Here is a 24,000-nt window from a genome sequence, read left to right on the forward strand (position 1 = left end):
ACTTTCAAAAAGGTAACTTGAAAAGCATTTCTTTGGCTCACTTTGGCATTTTACTCTTGCTAATTACACACACACACACACACCAGCCCCGTGTGTTATCTGTGGGGCTTTATCTACACTCCTAGTTGATAATCTTGTGAGATGCTAGTTGGGGAGGGGGTGGAATTAGCAGATCGATCAAGGTTTGAAACTGGAAAGTCAGGCCCAATAGGGCTACAGCCCATAAACCTCATTCACATTTTTCTCTACAATTTTCAGAAATTGACAAGTAGCCCGATTGACTCTGACTCACCAGCTGCCACCCCCTCCCCCAACCCAAACACACTCATTCCTGAACTTTACAGTCTGAAACAATGGAAATTGTTTCCAAATGTGCTGGAAACTTACATACTTGAATGATACCTGGGCTAAAACAATAAAAGGTGACAATTTCCTTTTTCTGGTAGTAAAGACTATCTTTCAAGAATTCCAAATAAGGATGTTGTTTGCAAAGCCAACTGAGACTTGTGTTGAAGCAGTTTTCCATTCTAAAAATCAGTATCACGTGTAACACTGAAAAGAAAGTCACCTCTCCAGAGATAAAGCTAAGTAATCTTTATATCACATCTTTCTCCCGTATAAACAATAGTTTCTGCCCTTTCCATAACTGTTTCTCTAGCTTGACATAATTGAAAATCATTTTGTAAACCGTCTGTATTTTCAAAATAATGCAATGGTCCGTATGGATTCCTTTAATAAGATTAGTACGATTTTAAAATAGTATGTCACTGAAATTTTTATAGATTAGTGGTGATTATAGAAATGAAATGGGCTATAGAATTTTCATAAGGATTACAGTTTTATCACTATTTCTTATCAATTTAATTGAGATTAAACTAAGCCTCAAAGATCTTAAAGAGAAGTTTGGTTATTTTTTCCCTTCATTTTAATGATTCAGCATACTTGGAAGCAAGTTTAGTCTATTGATTTACAGCAGTTACAGTTACGTTTTAGGTGAAGACTGACCCTCCACTCATCTTTCAAAATGATCAGCCTTTTCTTAATGTTAACTGCAAACCGGAACTGAGCGTTAGGACACTTGGGTTCCAGTCCTGGCTCTGCCACCAGCTAGCTGTGCCATCTAGAATGACTCACCCCCCACCCCGCCCAGGTCTCGATTTCTCTATATGTAAAATGAGATGATCCCTAAGGACATTTCCAGCTCAGACAGCTTATATTTCGCAATACATGTAGTGGTTATGACAAGACCTATCAACAGTTGCCATAGGAGGGCTCAAAGAAAGGACAGGGTCTGGCCAACTGGGAAACAGAAAAAAGAATTGGCAGCCATGGGTTTGCCATTCAGCTCCAAGAAGTGCCGTCCGCTGAGTGCCCCCACCTATCAGCACCTTAGGATTTGCTTCAGTCATTCTATTCATGGGCAGCCAATGACTGAGCATGACAGGAGTGTTAGGACCTGGCCATTACTGCCCGACATGGGACTCCTCTATTGGGCAGTATTTGTTCCAGGGTTCCTGTTGAGTTGGCTGAGACTTTATCAGATCTGCATCCTAGTCTGAGTCTCTTCCTTCTCAATTCTGCTTCCTTCCCTTTTTTAAAAAAAATAAATGTATTTATTTTAGGCTGTGTTGGGTCTTCTTTGGGTCTTCGTTGCTATGCACAGGCTTTCTCTAGTTGTGGCGAGCGGGGCTACTCTTCGTTGTGGTGCGCGGGCTTCTCATTGCGGTGGCTTCTCTTGTGGGGCATGGGCTCTAGGTGCGTGGGCTTCAGTAGTTGTGGCACATGGGCTCAGTAGTTGTGGCTTGGGGCTCTAGAGCGCAGGCTCAGTAGTTGTGGCACATGGGCTTGGTTGCTCCACGGCATGTGGAATCTTCTCGGACCAGGGCTCGAACCTGTGTCCCCTGCATTGGCAGGAGGATTCTTAACCACTGCGCCACCAAGGAAGCCCTGCTTCCTTCTCTTTTTATCTTTTGCAGATGTTTTGCACCAAGCCCCTATATACCTCTCACATCTTTAACTCTTTCTCGGAGCCTGCTTTCTGGACGACCCAGCTGACAATAGGGCAGTATTTTAAGAGCAAAGACAAATCTCAAGACTCGTTGAATAGACGACGATTAGACTAGTCTGACTGGAGTGGAGCATTTGGGTTGATGAGCAGTTGAAAATCAAGGTGGAAAGGTAGATTGGGGTCAGATTAGTGAGGTTGATTGACACTGTCATATGGACATGGAGTTAAGGTTGGTGCCAGATTGGAGCCCCAGGTCAGCTCCATCTTCAATCAGCTACCTGGACCATCCACCAGGCCAGCAAATGACTGTCTACGTATCAGGAGATGGCTACTTCTGCAGAACCATGGGGTCTATATCAGTGCCTCTCGAGAGCCCCACTGGATGCGTTTTATCACCTGGGGAGCACGGTGAAAAATACTCCTCAGTTCTGCCCTAGACTTACTGAATCAGAGTCTCTGGGGATGAGATACCCCCATTCTCCTACCTTCCCCCCATCTCCTCCCCACCCCACACCTCGCCGTTAGTTTTGGGTGTAAACAAGTGTATCCGTTTCCTACTGCTGCTGTAGCAAATTACTACAAATTTAGTGGCTTAAGACAACACTCATTGATTCTCTTACAGTTCTGGAGATCAGAAGTCCTTCTACATGGGTTTCACTGGGCTGAAATCAAGGTGTTTGTGAGGCTGCATTCCTTCTGGAGGCTTTAGGGAAGGATCTGTCTCCTTACCCTTTGCAGTTTCTAGAGGCTGCCCACATTCCTCAGCCCATGGTCTCCTGCCTTCATCTTCAAAGCCAGCAATATTGCATCTGTTTGATCATTCTTTCATAGTCCCATCTTCTTCTGACTCTCTTCTTTTGCTTTCCTCTTCCATTTTTAAAGATCCTAGTGATTAAACTGGGCCCCAGATAATCAGAATAATCCCCCTGATTAGCAGCCTTCCATCTGCACCCTTAGTTTCCTTTGCCATATAACATAACATATTCACAGGTTCTGGGAACTAGGACATGGCCATCACTGGGGCTATTTTGCCTACTACATCAGGTTTGGAAACCACAGACCTACGTGATATAAATGTTTCTTCCTGAGGCTATGTATCTGAGGACCTCGGTTTAGCAAATCTGTGTGACAGAATTGGCAGTTTTCCTTTCTCTCAAAAATATGCACACTCCTTGACCTGGCAACTTCACCTCTAGGAGTACGTCCAATGAAAATAATTTGACAAATGCACAAAAATTTAAGCACACAGATGTTTAACATTGCGTTGTTTATACTAGTGAAAAATCAGGAACAGCATATATCTCCAACAGTAGGGCATTCATTAAACAAATTATGTTCCATTCATCCAATATAACATAATACACAGCCCTTAAAATGATGCTATAGAGACTTCCCTAGCAGTCCGGTGGTTAAGACTCAGCGCTTCCACAGCAGGGGGTGTGGGTTTGATCCCTGGTCAGAGAACTAAGATCCCGCATGCTGCGCTGTGTGGCCAAAAAAAAAAAAAAATGATGCTATAGATCTATATTTATGCATGAAAATGCATATTATTAAGTACAAGAGGTATACACATGCACTGCACACACACACACATATACTTTAAGCTCATTGTAAAATATACATAGATAATTAAAATAGGTTAATTGTTTATTACAGTATGGTTAGTAGTAGCAAAAAAACTAGGAATGATCCCAATTCCTGTCAAAAAAATTGGGTAAATAAATGATAATACATCTGTACAATTGAACACTATGGACCAGGTACAACGAATCAGGTAGATTTATATACACTGGTAAGGAAAGACATCTAAGATATATCATTAGTTGAGAAAGGCAAGTTACGAAATAGCCAGCTTACAATTATCCTCTTTGTGTTTTTTGAAAAAGGACATGTTAGTGTGTGTGTGTGTGTGTGTGTGGAGTTGTTGCTTTGCAAAATGCTGCACAATTCCAGGGGTACCATTCACATCCTATCACATGATATTCCATGTGACTAAGGCTCTCTGAAACACAGGGTGTGTGTATGTATATGCATGCCTGCAGGTATGTTTGTGTGTGTGTATGTATATATGTATACACACAGCATGTGTATACAGTACATGTGCATTTTTCTATGCATAGGAAACGCATAGGTAATTCCTGGGAGAATCTCAGACAATCTGTTAACGGTAATTTCCTTTGGGGAGTGGGACTGGGGAGATTATGTGTGTGTGTGCATTTGTCTGTGGTAGTGTTGATCAGGGAAGTTTTATTTTTCACGTTATACCTTTTTGTGCTATTTGAATGTTTTACAAGCGTGTGTTGCTTTCATGGGAAAGTAATTTTTAATACATATCTTATGTAGAAACATTTTAGAAAAATGAACAGTGTTTATCTCTGAGGGGGGTGATAATTGTGAAGCAGCAGAATATGTCCTGTTCTTTCAAAGCTTCCCTGATAACCCAGACCAATTCTCTTTTCGAGTCCTGTTTTTTTTGTAAGATTGCAAGAGAATCATACACTCCCAGAGGCAGACAGAGCCTCAAGAGATTACCAAGGCCAGGCCCCTGCCTTCAGATGGATAAACTATTTAAATGATCCAGGACAAATCATTGCTTATCAGAAAAATGTTAATAATCTTTGGGAAATATTAATTACCTGTATTCAGTGATTATTTTCTGTCTCAATTAGTTACAACTCTGTAGAAATAAAAATGAATTTTAAAAACACGTAGCCTGTTATGAAGTTACTTTTACATGCATTGTCACATTTTGACCCTTACAGTGACCCCGTGCAATTGACAGATGAGAAAACTGAGGTTCGGGGAGAGGTATACATGTTGCCAAACTGGGAAGGAGGGAGGGAACAAATGTTTAATGAGCACCTACTATGTGCTAGTTACAGTATATAACTTACCTAATTTTATCTGCACAACACATAGGTGTTGTTATTCCCACCTTGCAGATGAGGAAACTGAGGTTGTGTGAGCTACTATAACAAATTACCATAGACTGGGTGGCTTAAACAACAGAAATGTATTTCTCATAGTTCTGGAGGCTGGGAAGTCCAAGATCAAGGCACAGGTAGACTCAGTGTCTGGTGAAAGCCTGCTTCCTGGTTCATGAACAGCCATCTTCTTGCTGTGTCCTCAGGTGAGGGAAGGAGAGAGGGTGTTTTCTGGGGTCTCTTTTATAAGGGCATTAATCTCATTCATGAGGGTGCCACCCTCATGACTTTAATTACCTCTCAAAGGCTCCACCTCCAAATACAATTACCTTGGGAGTTAGGTCAAAATATAAATTTGGGGGGGACACAAACATTTAGTCCATAGCAGCCATAGAGCTTGAAACTTTGCAGAGCCGGAATTCCAAACCAGCTCTCTCCTTTTTTTAGAGGAAAGTGTGCTCTCTATTCCTCCACTGGGATCTCTTTGCAACTTTTCCCTGGTGAGCCTTAAATTCCCTTGACTTAATCCTTCAATTCAAAAAAGAGTTAATTTTAACTTTTTATTTTTACAGAATACAGAATCCTGCATTTCAAGGTCTCAAAACTTCTGCTCCCAGCCCTCGTGGGCAACGATGGTGGCAAACAGGAACTCAGCTCTGAGATTTGGGTTAACAAAAGATAAAATGTCACTACTTCAGAATCATTCTTTTGTTCCCAAGTAGTGGGCAGGGAAAGGGAGGGAGCAGTTTTTGTGGCAATTATTCCTTTTAGTAAAAAAAACTGACCCATAAAAGATTGGCTATGAGTGATCCCTTGATAAAACCTGTTAGAGGGGGGAGGAGGAACGGGGAATTGTTGTTTAACGGTTGCAGAGTTTCAGTTTCGCAAGTTGGAAAGTTCTGGAGATCTGCTGCACAATATTGGAAACAGTTAAGATGGTAAATTTCATGTTATGTGCTTTCTACCACATTTGAAGTTTAAAAAGAAATTTTTTAGAGAGTTCTGGGAACTTTTAAACGATGTCCCAGAAAGAAAAAAGAGAGAGGTTATGCTCTAACAGTGCACACTTAATGCTGGCCCTTCTCCCCACCCCTCCGACTTATAGTCAATGCAGACCTAGATTCTTTAGATTGCAGACCCGAATCTATCGTCCTCCTGACAAGGTGAGGAGTCAAGCAACAGAGCTCATAATAATAATACCAGAATGAAGGAGCTGACCATTTCCTTGCACCTAGAATCTCTCTATGAAACAATCCACAATGACCTGAGCCCACAGAGATTCTCTTAAAGAACAATTTACTTAAAAAATATCTATGTGTCAGCTATATTTGGATGCACCACTAGATGGTACAGAAACCTAGTTTTCTGGTAATGATTTGCTCGTATTGTGAAGGCAACAGCAGAGGATTTCATTGGAAATACTTTGAGTATATTCTTTGTGAAGTTGGAAAGTGAAATACATTGAAATAATATCTGGCCAAGATAGCATGACATTCTCCTTTTCTGTTAGTTTGCATCCAGGTTGCTAATGACAGAAAAGGGACTTTGGGGAAGACAATTGGGACACATTTTCAGAATTTCCCAACCCTTTCACGAGGATTTTGTGTCCCCAAACCTAATCACAATGGCGATCTGTCCACTCTAACTGGCTAAACCTCAGTAACTTATAGAATTATTGAAATTATGATGAAGCAATTCCAACTCTAGGTCAGAAGAGCTTGGTACCTTGAGATAATATTGTCTTTTTTACTGAAAAGAGAAATGCTTTGGAGTTCCAAAAGAAAAGGTAGCAGGATTCCATTTATATATCGTTAAAAAAAAAACAGGCAGAACAAATCTATGGTGCAAAATGCCAAGCTTCTAAATGGAATAAAACTAGAATTTAAAAATGGAAGCCAAAAACCAAAAAGACAAACCTCAATGTTAACATGTCTGCTCATATCACTGACATTGAGTTTGATTTCATCCTCAAAAGGTGAAGGTCAGTCTTCAAGACTTCATTAGTTAATATCATAACCTATAACCATGCAGGAAGCTCCAGAAATTCAGGTGCACTTTCCCGCTCACAAACTAACATATTTTTTGGGGGGGGGGCTGCGTTCGGTCTTCATTGCTGCGCACGGGCTTTCTTTAGTTGTGGTGCACAGGCTTCTCATTGCTGTGGCTTCTCTTGTTGCAGAGCATGGGCTCTAGATGCACGGGCTTCAGTAGTTGTGGCTCGCGGGCTCTAGAGTGCAGGCTCAGTAGTTGTGGTGCACGGGCTTAGTTGCTCCGCGACATGTGGGATCTTCCTAGACCAGGGCTTGAACCTGTGTCCCCTGCATTGGCAGGCGGATTTTTAACCACTGCGCCACCAGGGAATTCCCAAACTAACACATTTTGTGATGCAAAAAGAACAAATAATCAACAGATGTTTTAACCAGGCAGAAATCCAATGAATTTTTCAGACTTTTAGTTATGGTTACCTGTTACCTGAAGCTGATGGAGTTGGTAATTCTGAATAAACTGAAAAGCACCACGGCTACCCATTTCCTAAAGGAAAGAGCCAGTTTTCAGAGGGGCAATACCCAGGGTTGAGTCATCTCTGTATTTTACTGTGCCTAGCACAGGGACCTCATTCTGTAAATGTTTGTTCAAAAAATGAGTGAAAATAGCATTGTGCCACTAACCAATTGATATTACTTTTGACCAACCAACAGAAAGAACACATGAACTTTATAGATCCTTCCTGGACCCACACCCTCACTCCCACCCAAGTCTGGGTTAGCTGCCCTCCTCTGAGCTCCCTCGGCTCCCCAGGCATCACATTACAGCGCTGGTCACCCCGTTTTTATCCCAATTGATTATTCCCTTGTCTGTCTTCCTCATTAGACTGTGAGCTGGGTCTGCCCTGATCATCACTGTACCCCTAGTGCCATGTTTATGAGTGACTGGATGCCTGGACTATTAATTATACCGTATGTTCCAGAAGTACAACATCAAGGCTAAGGAAAGATGGATTTACCACTCTTTCTCCAGGTCTCCTTGCTCAGCCAACTGTGTGACCTTAGGCAAATAACTTGGCTTCCTGGGAGCCAGCCTCAGTTAGAGCAGTGGGCTTGAGGATGGACCCTCAAGGGGACGCAGGGCAGACTTTTACAACCTGGTTCTGAGAGATCTCAGGCTGGAGGGAAGAGTCAATTGCCCTTCCAGAACAAAGTTGACATGGGAGGCTTAGTTCTAGCCTCAGACAGACAGGGTTTAAGATCCATCTCTAGCACTTTCCTACCAACTTTGGGCAATTACCTCATCTCTTTGAACCTCATTACTTTATGAGGGTTTGTTTTGGACATTTTATCATGACCATTGACTATCCTCAGTGTGAATTCATAATTGCGTGCCCGTGTGTTTTAGCATCCTTACAGTATTTGAGTAATATCAAGGGCTATGATTTACTGAGCACTCATGGTGTACCCTGCTCTGGGCTAAGTGCTTTAGATGCATCATCTCATTGAATCTTTACAATTACCCTTTGAGGCAGGAATTAGTGTTGCTATTTTACAGATAAGGAAATTGAAGCTCAGAGCAGTACCATAAGTGGCCCAGCCCAGGCAGCTGGTGGGCTGTTAGAGAGCCGGGATTCAAGCCCTGTTTTGTCTGACTCCAAAGCCCATTACTCTTAACCCCTTCACTCAACTGCTGTAGAGTAATTAAGGGGTATTAAAATGGAACCCTGTAAAAGCCAGAGAATAAAATAAATAAATAGAAAGCTTTTGCCTTCTCTTGAAAGGCCATTAGTTCCAGCAGCCTTTTGGTGTCAAATGGAAAAAATAATAAGATTGGCCCATCAATTAGTAGAAGCAGGCCACTTCACCAGTGTGCTGGGCCCTACTTTCCATTGCTAGCTAAAATAATTACCATCCATTCAACCACTTTAAATGACTCCCAACACGGACTTGTGGGGCCTTCTATTAACCACAGAACATCAAAATAATACGTAGACAGCAGCTCTCTCTAAGCGACCTTTAAATACACTCTATAAAAAAAAAAGGAAAGAAAGAAGCAGAAGTTTCCAGTTCTCAACCTTCTAAAGCCAGGAACTCTTTCCAAATTCGATTATACCATTTGTCAAACGTATTGAGCTCTGTGGGAAGCAAGTGGGAAGCGCCACTGTCCCTCCCTGGAGAGTTTCAGGCCTCGTGGATGCGGTGGGTTAGCAAACTTTGGGAATGGCCTTGGTGACTAAAACGGCTCCTGTTGCCCTAGTTTCAGGCCGAAATTTGCAAACTGCTAAGGTTTGGGGAAACATTTTAGTCAAACGGAGCGCAATTTCTACCCCTTGGGAGAGAGGCCAAATGCCATGATGCAATGTCAGAGATGCACGGAGACTGGCCAGGTACCCGGGCTTGCGCCGACACGGTCTGGGCCTAAGGTCTCTGCTGCCCTCTGCTGGCCAAAGGCGGTAGGACTGTAGTCATTCCTTTGAAGGAATGACTTTGAAGTCATTCCTTCAAAGTGCTGCTCTCCTCCTATTGGGGCTCCCACTGTTACCCCCAGAAACTAGTACTAGGTACCAGGCGCCTCTCAGGGCCAGGTACTGAGCCAGGTGCTGTAGAGACAGAGATGACAAGTCCCAGACAAATATCCAAACAGAGAGTTACAATAAAGTGCAGTTAGGGACTTCCCTGGCGGTCCAGTGGTTGACTCCAGGCTTCCAATGCAGGGGGCGCGGGTTCCATCCCTGGTGGGGGAATTAGATCCCACGTGCTGCATGGTGCGGACAAAATAAAGTACAGTTAGTGTCGCCAGAGAGCGTGGATCAGGATCCCTGAGTTCCCACCATCAGCGGTGCTAGGCTCCTACTTTGTGTCCACTGCCAAATGAGGTTCTGGGAAAATAATAGTACCACCTACTTGCGTCTGTGCAGAGCTTTATCATTTTAAGCATTCGCTTAGTACACATCTCAACTGATCATCACAACAAACTGGTGAGGTTCGCAGAGCTAGTATTAATATCCCCATGATATAGATTACGAAACCCAGGCTCAGAGAGGGTGCCTAAGTAGCCAAATGTAGCACAGTTAGATTACAGAGCTTGGACTTGACTGGCTGACTTCAAATCCACTCCCTTTACTCCTGCACCACGCTGCTACCTGCTGCTGCTTCCTGAGAGGTCAGTAGATCTTGGTTAAGGCCAAGTGCTCTTAGAGCCCTACCATGCTCTCGCTAGACAGCGGCAGGCAAGTCACTTTACTTCTCTTTGCCTTGTTTCCCTCATCTTTGAAATGGGAAGAATAACTGTACTTGTAAGGTTATTTTGAGGACTAAATGAGTAAAGGCTTATGCCAGCCATATAGTTAGCACTTAATAAACTTCAACTCTCAATATCACTGTCAACATGTGAGGCAGACAACTTGGGGCACGTGTGACGAAGCCCGCACTGACAGCTCATTTTTCAGTCTTCTGGGGACCACACCTCTTCCTCTTGCCTCCAAGAGGACCTGCAGGAATAACGGGGCTGCAGAGGGTGGAGGAAGTAATTCTGCCCTGGAGAGATGACCTCTGTCTTTCTAGGGGCAGAGGCAGGGGGGAAACGGGATCAGGGACCAGGACTCGTAAAAGAGACTTTTATAATGTTCTTGGTTAAAACATTCTCATTGTCAGGTGATGTGTTGATATTGCTCTGGACTCATCAGTGAAGGGTCACAAGCCACCCATGTCAGTGACCAGTCGTATGGCTTATACATTAGCAGTTTAATTAAATTATATTTTAAGAGACAAAGATATTTGTTTGCTATGTATTTTTTTAACTTTTTATTTTATTTTATTTTTTGCTTTATAACAAATTTAATCAGTTATACATATACATATGTTCCCATATCCCCTCCCTTTTGCGTCTCCCTCCCACCCTCCCTATCCCACCCCTCCAGGCGGTCACAAAGCACCGAGCTGATCTCCCTGTGCTATGCGGCTGCTTCCCACTGGCTATCTACCTTACATTTGGTAGTGTATATATGTCGATGCCGCTCTTTCACTTTGTCACAGCTTACCCTTCTCCCTCCCCATATCCTCAAGTCCATTCTCTAGTAGGTCTGTGTCTTTATTCCTGTCTTACCCCTATGTTCTTCATGACATTTTTTTTTCTTAAATTCCATATATATGTGTCAGCATACAGTATTTGTCTTTCTCTTTCTGACTTACTTCACTCTGTATGACAGATTCTAGGTCCATCCACCTCACTACAAATAGCTCAATTTCATTTCTTTTTATGGCTGAGTAATATTCCATTGTATATATGTGCCACATCTTCTTTACCCATTCATCCGATGATGGACACCTAGGTTGTTTCCATCTCCAGGCTATTGTAAATAGGGCTGCTATGAACATTTTGGTACATGTCTCTTCTTGAATTATGGTTTTCTCAGGGTATATGCCCAGTAGTGGGATTGCTGGGTCATATGGTAGTTCTATTTGTAGTTTTTTAAGGAACCTCCATACCGTTCTCCATAGTGGCTGTACCAGTTCACATTCCCACCAGCAGTGCAAGAGTGTTCCCTTTTTTCCACACCCTCTCCAGCATTTATTGTTTCTAGATTTTTTGATGATGGCCATTCTGACTGGTGTGAGATGATATCTCATTGTAGTTTTGATTTGCATTTCTCTAATGAGTAAAGATGTTGAGCATCCTTTCATGTGTTTGTTGGCAGTCTGTATATCTTCTGTGGAGAAATGTCTATTTAGGTCTTCTGCCCATTTTTGGATTGGGTTGTTTATTTTTTTGTTATTGAGCTGCATGAGCTGCTTATAAATTTTGGAGATTAATCCTTTGTCAGTTGCTTCATTTGCAAATATTTTCTCCCATTCTGAGGGTTGTCTTTTGGTCTTGTTTATGGTTTCCTTTGCTGTGCAAAAGCTTTTAAGTTTCATTAGGTCCCATGTGTTTATTTTTGTCTTTATTTCCATTTCTCTAGGAGGTGGGTCCAAAAGGATCTTGCTGTGATTTATGTCATAGAGTGTTCTGCCTATGTTTTCCTCTAAGAGTTTGATAGTGTCTGGCCTTACATTTAGGTCTTTAATCCATTTTGAGCTTATTTTTGTGTATGGTGTTAGGGAGTGATCTAATCTCATACTTTTACATGTCCCTATCCAGTTTTCCCAGCACCACTTATTGAAGAGACTGTCCTTTCTCCACTGTACATTCCTGCCTCCTTTATCAAAGATAAGGTGACCATATGTCCGTGGGTTTATCTCTGGGCTTTCTATCCTGTTCCATTGATCTATCTTTCTGTTTTTGTGCCAGTACCATACTGTCTTGATTACTGTAGCTTTGTAGTATAGTCTGAAGTCAGGGAGCCTGATTCCTCCAGCTCCATTTTTCGTTCTCAAGATTGCTTTGGCTATTCGGGGTCTTTTGTGTTTCCATACAAATTTTGAAATTTTTTGTTCTAGTTCTGTGAAAAATGCCAGTGGTAGTTTGATAGGGATTGCATTGAATCTGTAGATTGCTTTGGGTAGTAGAGTCATTTTCACAATGTTGATTCTTCCAATCCAAGAACATGGTACATCTCTCCATCTATTTGTATCATCTTTAATTTCTTTCATCAGTGTCTTATAATTTTCTGCATACAGGTCTTTTGTCTCCTTAGGTAGGTTTATTCCTAGATATTTTATTCTTTTTGTTGCAATGGTAAATGGGAGTGTTTCCTTGATTTCACTTTCAGATTTTTCATCATTAGTATATAGGAATGCCAGAGATTTCTGTGCATTAATTTTGTATCCTGAAACTTTACCAAATTCATTGATTAGCTCTAGTAGTTTTCTGGTAGCGTCTTTAGATTCTCTATGTATAGTATCATGTCATCTGCAAACAGTGACAGCTTTACTTCTTCTTTTCCAATTTGGATTCCTTTTACTTCCTTTTCTTCTCTGATTGCTGTGGCTAAAACTTCCAAAACTAGGTTGAATAAGAGTGGTGAGAGTGGGCAACCTTGTCTTGTTCCTGATCTTAGTGGAAATGGTTTCAGTTTTTCACCATTGAGGAGGATGCTGGCTGTGGGTTTGTCATATACGGCCTTTATTATGTTGAGGAAAGTTCCCTCTATGCCTACTTTCTGCAGGGTTTTTATCATAAATGGGTGTTGAATTTTGTCGAAAGCTTTCTCTGCATCTATTGAGATGATCATATGGTTTTTCTCCTTCAATTTGTTAATATGGTGTATCACGTTGATTGATTTGCGTATATTGAAGAATCCTTGCATTCCTGGAATAAACCCCACTTGATCATGGTGTATGATCCTTTTAATGTGCTGTTGGATTCTGTTTGCTAGTATTTTGTTGAGGATTTTTGCATCTATGTTCATCAGTGATATTGGCCTGTAGTTTTCTTTCTTTGTGACATCCTTGTCTGGTTTTGGTATCAAGGTGATGGTGGCCTCGTAGAATGAGTTTGGGAGTGTTCCTCCCTCTGCTATATTTTGGAAGAGTTTGAGAAGGATAGGTGTTAGCTCTTCTCTAAATGCTTGATAGAATTCGCCTGTGAAGCCATCTGGTCCTGGGCTTTTGTTTGTTGGAAGATTTTTTATCACAGTTTCAATTTCAGTGCTTGTGATTGGTCTGTTCATATTTTCTATTTCTTCCTGATTCAGTCTTGGCAGGTTGTGCATTTCTAAGAATTTGTCCATTTCTTCCAGGTTGTCCATTTTATTGGCATAGAGTTGCTTATAGTAATCTCTCATGATCTTTTGTATTTCTTCAGTGTCAGTTGTTACTTCTCCTTTTTCATTTCTAATTCTATTGATTTGAGTCTTCTCCCTTTTTTTCTTGATGAGTCTGGCTAATGGTTTATCAATTTTGTTTATCTTCTCAAAGAATCAGCTTTTAGTTTTATTGATCTTTGCTATCGTTTCCTTCATTTCTTTTTCATTTATTTCTGATCTGATTTTTATGATTTCTTTCCTTCTGCTAACTTTGGGATGTTTTTGTTCTTCTTTCTCTAATTGCTTTAGGTGTAAGGTTAGGTTGTTTATTCAAGATGTTTCTTGTTTTTTAAGGAGGGATTGTATAAACTTCCCTCTTAGAACTGCTTTTGCTGCATCCCATAGGTTTTGGGTCGTCGTGTCTCCATTGTCATTTGTTTCTAGGTATTTTTTAATTTCCTCTTTGATTTCTTCAGTGATCACTTCGTTATTAAGTAGTGTATTATTTAGCCTCCATGTGTTTGTATTTTTTACAGATCTTTTCCTGTAATTGATATCTAGTCTCATTACGTTGTGGTCAGAAAAGATACTTGATACAATTTCAATTTTCTTAAATTTACCAAGGCTTGATTTGTGACCCAAGATATGATCTATCCTGGAGAATGTTCCATGAGCACTTGAGAAAAATGTGTATTCTGTTGTTTTTGGATGGAATGTCCTATAAATATCAATTAAGTCCATCTTGTTTAATGTATCATTTAAAGCTTGTGTTTCCTTATTTATTTTCATTTCGGGTGATCTGTCCATTGGTGAAAGTGGGGTGTTAAAGTCCCCTACTATGAATGTGTTACTGTCGATTTCCCCTTTTATGGCTGTTAGTATTTTTAATAATTTTTATTGAGGTATAGTTGATTTATAATATTATGTTAGCTTCAGGTGTACACATAGTGATTCAAATTTTTTATAGATTATAGTCCATTTAAAGTTATTATAAAATATTGGCTATATTTCCTGTGCTGTACTATATATCCTTGTGGCTTATCTATTGGTAGACATTTTAATAATTAGAAATGCCTCTTATTATCAGGACATGTATCAAAGAAGGACCTTATAATATGTACCATATATGCAGTCGGAGAATTTTATCTGGCTGTAAATACAGGCAGACCTCATTTTATTGTGCTTCACTTTATCGTGCTTTGCAGATACTGGCTTTTTTTACAAATTGAAGGTTTGTGGCAACCCTGCATTGAGCAAGTCTATCGGTGCCATTTTTCCAACAGCATATGTTCACTTCATGTCTCTGTCCCATTTTGGTAATTTTCTCAATATTTCAAACTTTTTCATTATTATTCTATTTGTTATGGTGGACTGTGATCAGCGGTCTTTGATGTTAGTATCAATACTATGACTTGTGAAGCCTCAGATGATGGTTAGCATTTTTAGCAATAAGGTATTTTTAAATTAAGGCATGTACATTGTTTTTTTCAGACATAATGTTACTGCACACTTAATAAACTATGATATAGTGTAAACATAAATTTTATATGCACTGGGAAACAAAAAAATTCATGTGACCCACTTTACTGCAATATTTGCTTTATTACCATGGTCTGGAGTCAAACCCACAATATATCCGAGGTCTGCCTGTAAATGCATTTTGTAGCTAAAGGGGGGAAAAAAGAATTAAAAAGTGTTCTTGTTGAAAAAATTCTCTTCTTAAAGAGGACTTTTTTTTTTTTTTTTTTTTTGCGGTACGCGGTCCTCTCACTGCTGTGGCCTCTCCCATTGCGGAGCACAGGCTCCGGACGCGCAGGCCCAGCGGCCATGGCTCACGGGCCCAGCTGCTCCCAGAGGCATGTGGGATCCTCCCGGACCGGGGCATGAACCCATGTCCCCTGCATTGGCAGGCGGACTCTCAACCACTGCGCCACCAGGGAAGCCCTAAAGAGAACTTTTTAATTACAGAGAATTGATCATTGCACAAAATTCATCTTACCCATACAGGCAAAACAGGGTCAGTATGGGCTGGTACTAGGAATGTGGGCAACAACTTAATTATATAATAGTATTTAAATTGGATTTTCTATCTCAATGCTCTGGGATCCAATAACAATCCGTCCTCTCACTTGGCTGCTTCTTCTCAAATCTTCCTGAGCCTCATCTTTTGGCTCCTGCATGAGCTCTTCTTTCTCTACCATCCCCTAAATGTTAGTGTTTTCCAGGGATCTTTCCTTGGCCTACAGCCCTCACACACCACAACCTCTTCCTCAGTGACGGAATCCTTTCCCATAACATCAATGACCATTGATGACCAAGCTGATGACTCCAAAATCACCATCTCCTACCAAGACCTCTCCCAGGAGCTTGAGACTCACCATCTACCTGGCTACTGGACATCAGTACCCTGAGGTCCCACAGACACTAGTCCCTCTGAAATGTGTTCTGCCAGGATTTCCCTGGCAGTCCAGCGGTTAGGACTGCATGCTTTAGCTCTGAGGGCCTGGGTTCAATCCCTGGTTGGGGAACTAAGATCCCGCAAGCCGAGAGGTTCAGCCAAAAGAAAACTGTATTCTGTCACCTGTTTTCTCTGCATCATTTAACAACACTTATCCATTACTAGTCACTCCCCATTCCCCCCTGCCGTTTTACAACCCCATCAGCAAATCTCTTGGGGAGTCATGCCTGATCCCTCCTTCTCCTTTAGTTCACACAACTAAGCACTTAACACCCCAGCTACAGTGATCTGCATGTGATCTCCAAAAAAAACATGCCTTTCCTTCTCTGTCTCCTCTGCCTAGAATGTCCTTCCCAACTCTCTTCACCTAGGGAGTGCCTACTCGTTCTTTAAGATTCAGTACCTCTGGGAACTCTTACTATATCATGTCCCTCCTGTTCTGTGGACTCATTGAGCCCTGTTGGAGCTGTCTTCCCCAGAAGACTGGGACACCCTCACCCCCATCCCCAAGCCCCACTTAGCTGAATCAGTCCTCTCTCACAAGCACCTGAAATTTATCAGGCACTCTATGAAGAGCTGTCAGGTGAATGAATGTCCTCAAATGAGTTGCAATACAATATTTACGGGGTGCCATCTTAACAATCAGACCCTGAAGGCAACAAGGACTTCAACCTGGAGGAATGGCCCAGTGTACCCAGTCCCATCACATCAGCACACAGCTCTCCTAGCCAGGAGAATCTTAGGCACCTCGAAACTTTGTCTGCAATCAGATAGGTGGCTGTTAACTAGAACACAATGAACATGAAACTAACTCAGACCTACCGGAAGCACATGCCGTAGCAGATCCTTCCCCTCAAACTCCAAAACCCCCACCAAAGAGAAGGGTGGCCACTGCCTGAGCCTGAATAAAGAACTCTAGCGTGGGGCAGAATGAAGCTACATCCCTCTCTGAGTCTGTTCTAGTGCGCCATCCCATCTCGGGGGCTTCCATGTTTAATACCTCTCCACATTGTCTCCACTCGAATCCCAGATCCACCTGCCTGCCTGGCTCTCAGACCTTGGCGCCACCTTGATCACTTGGTAGCAACTGATTGGCCAAGCACACCAAGTGCCAAGCCCATGAGCTCAAGGGAGCCCATCTCTGAGGAGGGCATCAGCCTTGCCAGCCTACTGTCTGCTCAACATCAGGCCCCAGACTTGGCCCCTTGATTAGGTATTCACTTTACACATATTTCAATATTGAAACAAGATACCCACACTAACACTAATCACCCATTTACCTGCCAACTATAAGAGAAAGCATCATTTGAAAAAACACAGACTATGCACACATTAGAATACTTTATTACTTTAGCTATGCTTTATTGCTGTTTAATTCATGATTCTCAATATTGGCTGCACCTTGAAATCACCTAAGGAGTTTTTTTTTTTTTTAAATACCGATACCTATAAGTAAATCAATCAATCAACAGTAACTTATTAATTAATTAATTGATTAATTAACTTGCTTAAAACAACTAATTCCTGAGTCTTCGTCCCAGAGATTCTGATTTAATTCATGTGGAGTGCGGCCTGGACACAGAGTTTTCAAAGGTCTCCAGGCGATTCTAATATGCAGACAGCACTGAGACCACTTTCCTTCCATTTACTTTCTAGACCACAGATCCCCTCCCCTTGACTTGGTTCTGGGCAGTGGACATCGGCAATGTGATAACTTGGTCTTACAATGACTTTAGTTCCCCCACCCAGTGGTGTCCAAACTGAAAGCCCAAAGTGCGAGAAACCCACGCTACAGAGTGACTCGCTGGGGTTTGGTGCCAGATCTTACAACGCCCACTTTCCAGCCCAGGGTGACTAAATGCTGAAGTAGTACCGCCCCACCCCCTCCTTTTTAGTCCCTCACAGCGCTTGCTCTCAGCTATTTTATAATTAGTAGTTGATTCGCATGAAAAGATCTTCCTTCCTGAGTGAGGCCTCGCAATCGTGTTTTTCTACTTCTGACTCAAATTGCAGGACCACTTGGGGTTTTTGTTTGTTTGCTTGCTTTTTCTTTTCACTCACTGAATTCTTAAAAATCCTTTGTTGTTGTTGTTGTTTTTTTTTTGTTTTTCCTTTTTATTGGAGTATAGTTGATGTACAATGTTGTATTAGTTTCTGTTGTACAGCAAAGTGAATCAGTTATATATATACATATATCCACTCTTTTCCCATATAAACCATTACAGAGTATTGAGTAGAGCTCCCTGTGCTATACAGTAGGTTTTTATTAGTTATCTTTTTTATCTATAGTAGTGTGTATATGTTAATCCCAATCTCCCAATTCATCTCTACCTCCTTTCTCTCCTGGTAACCATAAGTTTGTTTTCTACATCTGTGACTCTATTTCTGTTTTGTAAATAAGTCCATTTGTACCATATTTTTAGATTCCACATGAGTGATATCATATGATATTTGTCTTTCTCTAACTTACTTAGCATGATAATCTCTACATCCATCCATGTTGCTGCAAATGACATTATTTTGTTCTTTTTTATGGGTGAGTGATATTCCGTTGCATATATGTGCCACATATTCTGCATCCACTCCTCTGTCAATGGACACTTAGGTTGCTTCCATTGAAACTCCTTTTGAAAAAAGCAGCTTGGAAGCCGAGTTAGGTTGTTTCTGCATACAAATAGAAGAGCGCCTATACCCTGTGTTTTCACCAACAGTAGAAAAACTACTTTTTCTTTTTGCAGGAAAAATAAAGATTAACAGCCGCGGAGGACCAAGGCTCAAGTTTCACTTAGAGGAAACCAGATTCAATTTTCCATGTGACACTGAGAGTTTGTATTCCAAGGTCAGGATTTACCTAATCAGGGCTCTGTTGTTTCCAGGGAGAATGTGGATTCCACGCGTTGGGTTTTAGGGTGCACATGGTGGGTGGTTTTGAGACGTTTCCTCAGCAGTTTATTACTGGCCAAGACAGAGGTACCACTGCAGCTCTCTCCCTGAGAAGGTTCCTCCCACAAAGCTTCTCACTTCCTTTTCAAAATTTACCTATTTCGCTCATCAGCAAGAAAATGAAAATGTCTTTTTCACTTCTCTATGATCTTCTCCCCAACTCAGCAACTTAATGCACCTCTGTCACTTTGATTTATTCAAATGATGTGAAATGTCAACCTATTGAAGATCTGTAAGGACCGTGGGTAGTGTCACCCACTGCCCTGAAAAGCCAACGGATTTCAACTCTCTGAACGGATGTCAGACAGGGGCAAAGCTGAGCCCGCGGGATGTCTCCCTGCTGTGCTTCTCACTGGAGTGAGTCAAGGTGACTTGGGCACATTAATGAGGAAGCCACGTCTCCTGCCAGTTTTTTAAAAATATTTATTTATTTATTTGCTTGTTTATTTTGGCTGCGCTGGGTCTTAGCTGCTGCACGTGGGATCTTCGTTGCAGCATGCGGGATCTAGTTCCCCAACCAGGGATCAAACCAGGGCCCCTTGCATTGGGAGTGTGGAGTCTCAACCACTGGGCCACCAGAGAAGTCCCTCTCCTGCCAGTTTGAATGACGCCATCTTTGCAAAAAGGAAAATAGTCCCTGAGAGACTTTTCCCCCCAGCTGTGATTTCTTAGAGAGCCACGACCACATTCTGACACTTACTGAAGCAGAACCTTTTGATCCAAACCACTGTCTGATCTCACTGGATTGGGAATTGCCCCAGACAATTTAGATGAGGACACCACCAGTTGAGGTTTTTATGTGAGGCCTCATTAATTAGTCTGTGAGGATGGCCTTACATGGTGCTTGACACAGAGGTAGGAAGCACCCATGGTGTGTTAGGTATTGCTATGATTATGAAAAATTCTTTTCCAGAAGGTTTCACCAGTGCCTGAAAGGTAGGCTTATGTCGATGAAAAATTAATCAATCTAAGAAAGAATTGGAAAATTTTATTCGAGCCAAATTTGAGGATTATAACCCAGGAAGAGCATCTCAGAAAGCTCTGAGGACTGTTCCACCTGTTAGAAGTCAAGCCACAATTTATATGTTTTTTGAGACAGAGGGCTGTACATCAAATGACATATTATTGACAGTTTACATAATCCAGATTTAAGCACCTTTGTGGTGGGTCATGTGACCCTTTACAAGATCAAGAAGGAATGTTATCTTTTGAAAAATATTTATTTATTTATTTATTTATTTATTTTTGGCTGCGTTGGGTCTTTGTTGCGGTGCGTGGGATTCTCATCGCGGTGGCTTCTTTTGTTGTGGAGCACGGGCTTTAGGCATGCGGGCTTCAGTAGTTGTGGCTCACGGGCTCAGTAGTTGTGGTGCATGGGCTCAGTAGTTGTGGCACACGGGCTTAGTTGCTCTGCGGCATGTGGGATCTTCCGGGACCAGGGCTCGAACCCGTGTCCCCTGCACTGGTAGGCGGATTCTTAACCACTGCGCCACCAGGGAAGCCCAGGAATGTTCTTTAAGGAGTTGTCTTGTTGATGCTGAGAGAATGTTGCTCTTTATGGTTGAGCACGTCTTCCTCTTGATGGGGGAGGTTTGTTCGATCCATAATGCAGATACACAATGCACAGTAGGGGGAGAGAGGAGGCCAAAGGGCAGAGAAGAATTTTTATGTTTAAATTTTTTCTCATTTTACCATAAATATGAATTTTATTTCACACTTACTATGACTTGGATTTGGCCTGAAACATACTGTGACTATTTCTGTGGTTCTATCCTGCTGGTGGCCGGCCTGGTGCTCTGGGGTTGTCAAAACCATTCCAAGAAACCTCAGGGAAATGTCTAAATTCTCCCATTGGGTTGGAATTCTGTGAATCCTAATGGGTCTTGAAATAATTGGATTGGTGTCTGAGGCTTGGAAAGGCAAGAATTCTCTTTTGCTGTATGGGATTTGGTGTGAATTTGGCATTAAGATCAGAACTGTACTACCTTGCTTGCTTCCTTAGGAAGAAAGCTGGTGCTCGCCCCTCAGCCTCATGTTAGCTCAGCGGGTAGGAAGCTGGTCGTGAGGTGTTATATGTAACAGAGATCTGACCTCGTTCTTAGCTGACGTCGGAAGGCTTCCTCTAGAGCATTTGCCAAGTGACCTTTGTAGGGGAGCAAAACTTGCCACCCCAAGATGCCTCTTTGGCATACGGATTATTGCGAGCTGAAAACAATCAAGGCCTGAAAGACTCAGGAAGAAATGTTCACCTTCCCCCTCAGTGCCTAAAAGAATGTACACAGAGGGTCTGTTCCCAGAATAAAGCTATCAGCAGAGACATCTGCAGAGAATATGGGCTGGGGGCAGGGGGTTGGGGGAAGAGGACCTAGAGATCAGAGTCCACTCTGTATCCCACTGTCTCTGCCTGGCCTGGCAAACATTTATTTACCAAACATTTGCTTTTCCATCTCTATGTCTGTGGTTTTCCATCTCTATGTCTATGTCAATTGCCTTCCCACCCTTTTGAAGTCCCAAACCCCTACCCCCAACATCCTCTTTCGTCTTTAGCTGAAGTTGGTATTTAAGGCGAGGGTTTCGTCCATTTTCGGAGTTACTCAGTTTTCCTGGGGCTCTCCCATGTGTACATGTTCTTAAACTTTGTGTGATTTTCTCCTGTTAATCTGTGTCGTGTCAGTTTAATTTTTAGGCCAGAAGAACCTACAAGGGGAGAGGGAAATCTCTTCCTTCCCAACACCTTTGTGGTTAAAGAGCACAGTGAGCTCTCTCTGAACTTCTTCGATGGGGGAACCAAAGGTTGGATTCGCCTGGCTACCTCCAGTGAACATGGGTGAGTGTCTCCTCCGAGCTGCGGGGCAGGAGGTATGGTGAGGACAAGATGGTTCTGGTCTCAGTCCTCAAGGAGCTGACAGCCTAGTCTGGGAGACAGAGAATGATGTGCTGGCGTGAGCTCCTGCTGGCTCGGGAGCGTGGATAAACAGTCAGAAATTTTGCAAACCGATTGTTAAACACACTGCTATTAAAAATTAAATTATGTAAGCTTACAATTAAAGAAAATATAGTTAAAACAAAGCTAATAAATACTCAAAGCGGGCTTCCCTGGTGGCGCAGTGGTTAAGAATCCACCTGCCAATGCAGGGGACACGGGTTCGAGCCCTGGTCTGGGAAGATCCCACATGCCACGGAGCAACTAAGCCCATGCGCCACAACTACTGAGCCTGCACTCTAGAGCCTGCGAGCCACAACTACTGAGCCTGCGCTTTAGAGCCCATGCTCCACAACAAGAGTAGCCACCGCAATGAGAAGCCTGTGCACCACAGTGAAGAGTAGCCCCTGCTCGCCACAACTACAGAAAGCCCGCACACAGCAAAAAAGGCCCAGTGCAGCAAAAATAAATAAATAAAATAAAAATAAATACTCAAAGCTTATCAGTTCCTAATCATTTTTTGTGCCTTTTATGATTACCTGTGCTCTTGAGGTTCTCCACATCCACTGTGTCTGCGTGGTAGAAATACTGTATAATGCTGCGCAGCCAGGCACTTCTTCCCAAGTAGGTGTTGAGTCACCTCACACTGGTAGCTTGAAGTTGACCACGGTAGGAGTATTTATACTATGGAAATCAGCAATCACTATCAACCAGGAATATTTTTTTCAGAAAACCAGTTATTAACCATTTACCAGCACACCACTGGAGATAGACTAGCAAATATGTGGTTTCAGTAAATCCAGGAGGCCACATGGCTGTAGGAATTCTGTCTAGGGTGGAAGAGTGTGGAGGAGGCTTCACACAGGAGGCAGGGCTTAAGCAAAAGCCCTGAAGGATAATTAGGGGTGAAGACCCAGAAGCAAGAGAGGGCAGAATGGTTGACCGGAAAAGATGTGTTCTTGCCTTCAGGGGATCTAGGTCCAGTGGGAGAGACAAAAGAGGAAACAGGCAGAAGGAGGTGAGCAGTCAAGTGCTCTGCTGGGGCTGCTTTGGAAGCACAGAGGAAGATACTTTCTTGGTGGGGGTGAAGGAAGGCTTCCTGGAGGAGGTGATGTGGCATCTTAAGCTGAGATCAAAAGATCATTAGGAGCAGCCATGTCTCTTGGAAACTGAGGTAGAAAAGCAATGTCTGCTTATATATTAAAATATGTTGCCCACATATTCCACATAAGAGTAGAGAGTAATAATTCTTTTTAAAAGTTCTCAAGAAGTGCCTCAGTCTCTTTAGAGCTTATGTAATTCTTGATATGTTGCCATGTGGGTATGAGGGGACCTCAGTTTCTAGGACAGCCTCCCATCCATTACAGGGCTTTGCTTTACAACAGGCCTGATGGCAGGCTTCCAAGTTTTGCCTAAATACTTTAGGAGTTGGGGCAGGTAGAGAAAGAAATTGGGTGCATTTGTTAAATTCTGAACTAAATGGGAGCAAATCTCTCATTTGAGGGAGTAATTCCTAAGTCCTATATTCAAAAGTCTGGCATTTGCTAAGTCCTTGGGTTTCCTGAGCAATTTTTTAAAAATTAATTTATTAATTTATTTAGTTTTGGCTGCGTTGGGTCTTCGTTGCTGCGCGTGGGCTTTCTCTAGTTGCGGTGATCAGGGGCTACTCTTCATTGCAGTGTGTGGGCTTCTCTTGTTGCAGAGCATGGGCTCTACGCACGTGGGCTTCAGTAGTTGTGGCACATAGGCTTAGTTGCTCTGCAGTATGTGAGATCTTCATGGACCAGGGCCCGAACCCATGTCCCCTGCACTGGCAGGCAGATTCTTAACCACTGCACCACCAGGGGAGTCCCTCCTGAGCCAATTTTAAACCACACCATTCTCTTCTCAATAATCTACATTCATATAAACATCTCAGCCTAACTTTTCTGAGGAAAACTGGCTTTGGGATAAGGATGGATCCCCTTCTGGCACTTGTATGGGGAGCAGGAACTTTGAACAGCAAATGGGTCTCTAACTACAGAGACTCTAAGAAATGATGTGGTCTCACTTTGGTAATAATACCTGGGG

General features: G+C 42.4%; 1 protein-coding gene across 1 annotated transcript in view; it reads left to right on the forward strand.

The window, feature by feature from the left end:
* Positions 1-14,821, forward strand: part of HTATSF1 (HIV-1 Tat specific factor 1) — a 76,142-nt gene extending 61,321 nt beyond the window's left edge. The window contains exon 11 of the transcript XR_014292540.1: positions 14,812-14,821. The gene's annotated coding sequence lies outside the window, so the exon portion shown is untranslated. The remainder of the gene's footprint in view (positions 1-14,811) is intronic.
* Positions 14,822-24,000: the final 9,179 nt, after the last annotated feature.

This window comes from Mesoplodon mirus (assembly GCF_964341445.2).
Source record: "Mesoplodon mirus genome assembly, chromosome: X".
NCBI lineage: Eukaryota > Metazoa > Chordata > Mammalia > Artiodactyla > Ziphiidae > Mesoplodon > Mesoplodon mirus.